The sequence below is a fragment of the Eretmochelys imbricata genome, chromosome 1 (genome assembly GCF_965152235.1).
Source record: "Eretmochelys imbricata isolate rEreImb1 chromosome 1, rEreImb1.hap1, whole genome shotgun sequence".
NCBI classification, from domain to species: Eukaryota; Metazoa; Chordata; order Testudines; family Cheloniidae; genus Eretmochelys; species Eretmochelys imbricata.
In genome coordinates, this window is record NC_135572.1 from 269432273 (window position 1) to 269438281 (window position 6009).

Genomic DNA, 6009 nt, shown 5'->3' on the forward strand with positions numbered 1-6009 from the left:
AGTGGTAATTAGGACAGGTTTCAGAGTAACAGCCATGTTAGTCTGTATTCGCAAAAAGAAAAGGAGTACTTGTGGCACCTTAGAGACTAACCAATTTATTTGAGCATAAGCTTTTGTGAGCTACAGCTCACTTCATCGGATGCATACTGTGGAAAGTGTAGAAGATCTTTTTATACACACAAAGCATGAAAAAATACCTCCCCCCACCCCACTCTCCTGCTGGTAATAGCTTATCTAAAGTGATCACTCTCCTTACAATGTGTATGATAATCAAGTTGGGCCATTTCCAGCACAAATCCAGGTTTTCTCCCCCCCCCCCCCCCCCACACAAACCCACTCTCCTGCTGGTAACAGCTTATCTAAAGTGACCACTCTCCTTACAATGTGTATGATAATCAAGGTGGGCCATTTCCAGCACAAATCCAGGGTTTAACAAGAACGTCTGAGGAGGGGGAGGGCGGGGTAGGAAAAAACAAGGGGAAATAGGTTACCTTGCATAATGACTTAGCCATTCCCAGTCTCTATTCAAGCCTAAGTTAATTGTATCCAATTTGCAAATGAATTCCAATTCAACAGTCTCTCGCTGGAGTCTAGATTTGAAGGTTTTTTGTTGTAATATGGCAACTTTCATGTCTGTAATCACGTGACCAGAGAGATTGAAGTGTTCTCCGACTGGTTTATGAACGTTATAATTCTTGACATCTGATTTGTGTCCATTTAGGACAGACACTCACAAGATAAGATTTTCCTTCCAGCTAGATCCATGAGCATGCAATCCACTGGTGTCAAGCAGGCAGGCTGCAGCCACATATCTAGGGCACTTGTGTACTACATATGTTACACATTCAATTCAGTAGCATCTTTTTCCCCCACCAGTTCTGGCCCATTGGTGATATGTATTAGAAATAAATGTCCAATCAGATTTTTAGAGTGTGTTGCTGTATATATGTCTGTCTTGTAGGGGATCTTCACAGCCACCCAAAGACCCCATGAAGTCAGGCATTCCAGCATTGCAAGTGAGAAGCAACTCATGCTTAAGCCCTAGCAGGATTCACAAACTAGGCATTCCCCCGGCTATCTTGCCTGTGGGGCCTGTCCCGGAGGTGTACTCAGAGGCTGCCTTAGAGCATGTTTACTGGGTCAGGCCCCACATAAAACACAGCTGGAGGAGGAGGATCTCTTATGTCCAATAACCCAGTGGTTACAGCACTCACTTAGGATGTAGAAGACCCAGGTTCAAATTTCTACACTGCCTCAGAGGACCAGAGACTTGAACCTAGGTCTCCTAGGCGAGTACCATAATCACTGGGAGAGGGGGTACCATGGAGTGGGTTTTTCTTAATCTCTCCCATTGAAGATATTCCATTTTGTATAAATACTTAAATATTCATTAGACCAGGGCCTTGAACTTGGGACTCCCATATCTGAGGTAAGTGCCTGAATCACTGCACTATACAGTCAACCTCTCTCTCTATTTAAGTATTAAGTGTGAGGTCTGTATCAGAAAGAAAGGGCAGGGGTGCCATTCAGGAGGGCGCAGGGGATTCCCTCTCTCCCTGAGTTTCGTACAGGAGGTGTGCTCCCAGGTGGAGCTCTTAACTACAGCACAGCATTAGTGCAGAGGAGAGGTGCCCCTGGGGCAGGGAGTGAATATTTTGTTTACAAACAGAGGCAGGGTGATCAAGATAAAAAAGGGCTGGTGATTAAATTAAGGATCTGGCAGTCAAGCTTGTAAAACAGGAGTCCCTCTGTTGGGGGTGGGGGGAGGGAGGGAGAGTTTTTTTGGAGAGAACACAGGGGACTCAAGAAATACAACCAAGTCGTCTGAGCCAAGGTTTCATTCAGAAAAGGGGGAGATTTGGGGGCATAGGTGAAGGGGCCAAAACCCAGGGAAGGTATAGCAGTGTACAAAGAGGTTCCCACTCTACATGTGGTACTTATGTGGCCCCTCACAATATCTAACCTAGTTCTCCTCACAGCCACTCAGTGAGGTAGAGCAGTGCTCTTATCCCCATTGTACAGATGGGGTACTGAGGCACACACAGACTAAAGGCCAGATTTTCAAAGCTATTTAGGCACCTAGTGGGAAGGTTAGGTGCTTTGTAAGCCCCACTAGATGCCCAGCTGCATCCTTGGATGCCTAAAAGGTTTTGAAACTCTGTCCCTAACGCACTGGCCTGAGGTCACACAAGAAATCCATGGGGGGAGCAGAGCCCAGGTCTTTCAGGGGTAGCTCCCTATCCAGCAGACCAGCCTCTTTCACTCTGCTGCATGCTGCAAAAAAAGAGAACTCTGATAGATGGGAGCAAAACCAAGGCAGCCAGTTCTCTGAGACTCCAGGAAACGGTCCCAGGCACTTGGGAAGGATGTCATGGTTGACAGCATGAAAAGCAGCACAGAGGTCAGGAAGGATGAAGAAAGAGAGAGAGAGAATGAGAGTCAGATGAGAGGGGATCACTTAACTCCCAAGAGGTGGCAGGTTCTGCCCCAGGCTGGGTTATAGAGCAATGGCTGCTGGGCAATTTTACATTTTAACTGAAAACCATTTTTGTTTTGTCATTTTTTGTTCTGAGTCTGAGAAAAAGGAAGGAAGAAGAAAGTGTCATATGAGTATCAAATGTGTTTATGCCTCAGATTCTTAGGGTTTTATGCAGTGATGAGCTGTTCCCTATAAAAAGTTCTGATTTAAGGGATGTGCCCCAGTATGTATTTTTTGTACCAACAGGGTTACCATACGTCCGTATTTTCCCGGACGGTGATTTAAGAACCAAAAAGCCTGACCTGTCCGGGAAAATACAGATGTATGTTAACCCTGCCTAAAGTTCTTTTTTAAAAAGATGGGCCTGAACTAGAAAGGAGCTCCGTTTCACATGTGTGGGTCCCCGCCACTCCCTGGGGGTGTGCTAGGGTGACCAGATGTCCCGATTTTATAGGGACAGTCCCAATTTTGGGGTCTTTTTCTTATATAGGCTCCTATTACCCCCCACCCCCTGTCCTGATTTTTCACACTTGCTGTCTGGTCACCCTAGGGTGTGCACATGTGTGGGTCCCAGCTGCTCCCTGCCCCCCTCATTGAAGCAGGTGTGCAGGGTTACTGCCCTGGGAACTGCAGGATACCCGTGGACGTTGGGCCAGCTGCAGACAGGGGCTTGGGGCAGGGCTAGCTGGAGGCAGGGGGTGCAGGGCTGGCTGCGGGCAGGGCAGGGGGTGCGGAGCTGGCTGGAGACAGGAGGGTGCGGGGTTGGCTGGAGGCAAGGGGGTGTGGGGCTGACTGGAGACAGGGCAGGGGCTGACTGGAGGTAGGGGCTGACTGCAGGCAGGGGGTGCGGTGGGGGTGGTGCGGGCAGGGCAGGGGGTGGCTAGAGACAGGCTGGTGCGGGCAGGGCAGGGGGTACGTGCAGCAGGGGCTGGCTGTAGGCAGGGTGTGCAGGGGTGGCTGGAGACGGGCTGGCTGCAGGCAGGGTGTGCGGGGGTGCCTGGAGACAGGGACTGGCTGTGGGCAGGGCAGGGGGTGCGGGGGTGGCTGGAGACAGGGGCTGGCTGTGGGCAGGGCAGGGTGTGCGGCAGGGGCTGGCTGTGGGCACGGGGTGCGCGGGTGGCTGGAGACAGGGCAGGGGGTGACTGGAGACGGGGGCTGGCTGCGGGCAGGAGGTGCGGGGGTGGCTGGAGGCAGGGCAGGGAGTGCGGCAGGGGTGGCTGGAGGCAGGGTAGGCGGTGGCTGCAGGCAGGGGTTTCGGGGGTGGCTGGAGACATGGGCTGGCTGCGGGCAGGGCAGGTGGTGCGGCAGGGCCTGGAGTCAGGGCACGGGGTGCAGCAGGGGGTGGCTGGAGGCAGGGTAGGGGGTGGCTGGAACCAGGGCAGGGGGTGGCTGGAGACGGGGGCTGGCTGCGGGCAGGGGGTGCAGTGGTGGCTGGAGGCAGGTCAGGGGGTGCGGCAGGGGGTGGCTGGAGAAGGGGGCTGGCTGCAGGCAGGGTGGTGGGTACTCATGGGGAGAGCAGCAGGATGCAGCCCAGGCCCAGCAGAGCAGCCGGGGACCCACCAGGCAGCATCGGGAGCCCCAGGGCCAGGGGAGCAGCAGCAGCAACAGGGCTCGTGCCCAGGGCCAGACAGCAGCCCACATGGCTCCCGCAGCGCAGCACCCCCGGCGGCCGGAGGAGGAATTACATCACTTCCCGGCTGGAGCCCATCAAAGCCTCAGCGTCCCCTGCAGGGAAGCAGGTTAACAACTGTTTCTAAAACTGCTTCAAAATTTAACAACCGGTTCGCGCAAACAGGCTCCAGCTCACCACTGGTTTTCTGTATCCAGGCCAATTCCAGAACAAAGAACAGAAATTGCATTCACAGAGTCCATAAAGTCAACGATTACTATCAGGATTTGTATTATTCACTGGGCACCATCTCTGTGCTCAGCACTGTTCAGAACATAGACATAGGCATCGACTCCATGGGTGCTCCGGGGCTCAAGCACCCATAGAAAAAAAATAGTGGGTGATGAGCACCGAGGAGCCAGAGCTTGAGTGTGGGATGTGATGAGTTCTGTAGTGCAACAGAGGAAGGTTACTTCCTATAAAAAAGGCTTGTCATCAAATTAAATTAAGGATGGTGAGATGAGCCTGAAAGCATTCCCAGGCACATAAGTTACATGATAGGAAACAAAGGGTTGGAATAAATGGTCCATTTTCAGAATGGAGAGAAGTAAATGGTATTGTCCCCCTGGGGTCTGTACGGGGACCAGTGCTGCTCAACATATTAATAAATGATCTGCAAAAAGGGGTAAACAGTGAGGTGGCAAAGTTTGCAGATGATACAAAATTACTCAAGATAGTTAAGTCCAAAACAGACTGCAAAGAGTTACAAAGGGATCCCACAAAACTGGGTGACTTGGCAACAAAATGGCAGATGAAATTCAATATTAAATGCAAAGTAATGCACATGGCAAATATAATCCAAATTATACATACCAAATGATGGTGCCTAAATTAGCTGTTACCCATCAAGAAAGAGATCTTGGAGTCATTTGCAGTATTCTGGAAGCACTATGTTTCCACAGTACTGCAAATTTATAAGAATCCCTCTCACTGTGCCCGTATAATCCTGAACTCATTCTCCAGCTTCAGAAGACTTAAAAATTAACCCCGTCATCCATGGGACAGACACAACTGAATAAAGTAGCTGTCCTTAACCAGGGCAGCAGGTTTGTATAATTTTTGGTGGTGCCCAGAATGGGTCTAGTCCCCCCGTCCCCCCACCGACCCACCCACCCTGTAAGCAAATATATATTTTATTAAATAATGTAAAAATGGACTGGAAACTGTAAGTGTTTAACAGTTTCCCTTTATTGCACAATATCACTATCGTAAGAAAAAAGTATTTAACTAAGAATATCAATGTTATTAATACTCTTTTAAATACGGAAACAACCAAGCACTCTTTGATCAACAACCCTCAAAAGCAAATACTTTCTAAAATTAAAACAAATATAGGGTCAGGGTTAGGGTTGTTGATTGTTAGTGGTCCTACAAATCAAGAATTTATTGCTGGGATAACATGAAGCTACAATGCGCCGGCACCACAAGATTTCAAGGGTCAATTAAAAGTGGAAAGTCAGAAGCAGCACTCACCTGCTTCCATATATTATATTTTGTTGTACCTGTTGTGACAAAGTGGGAATGTTCTTAATGTTTTCTCTGAATACTGTGTGGGTGCCTCAGTTTCCCCTATGCATTTCTTAAGGATCTAGGTGGTGGGATAAGGGTGTGTGATTGTTGTAGAGCCCTAGAGAGCCAGTGTGATGCTGTCTGCCACACTATGCACCTCCTGCAGCGAGTCCACCCGGGCGGGGCTCCTGGGGAAGCCAGGCGGCCCTGCACCCCAACTCCACTGTCAGACATGACTCTCAGACAGCTGGTAAAACAGAAGGAACACAGTATAAAACAGAGCTTGTTGTAGGTACAGAAAACAGGACCCCTCAGTCAGTTCCATCTTGGGGGGTGGGGAGCCCAGACCCAA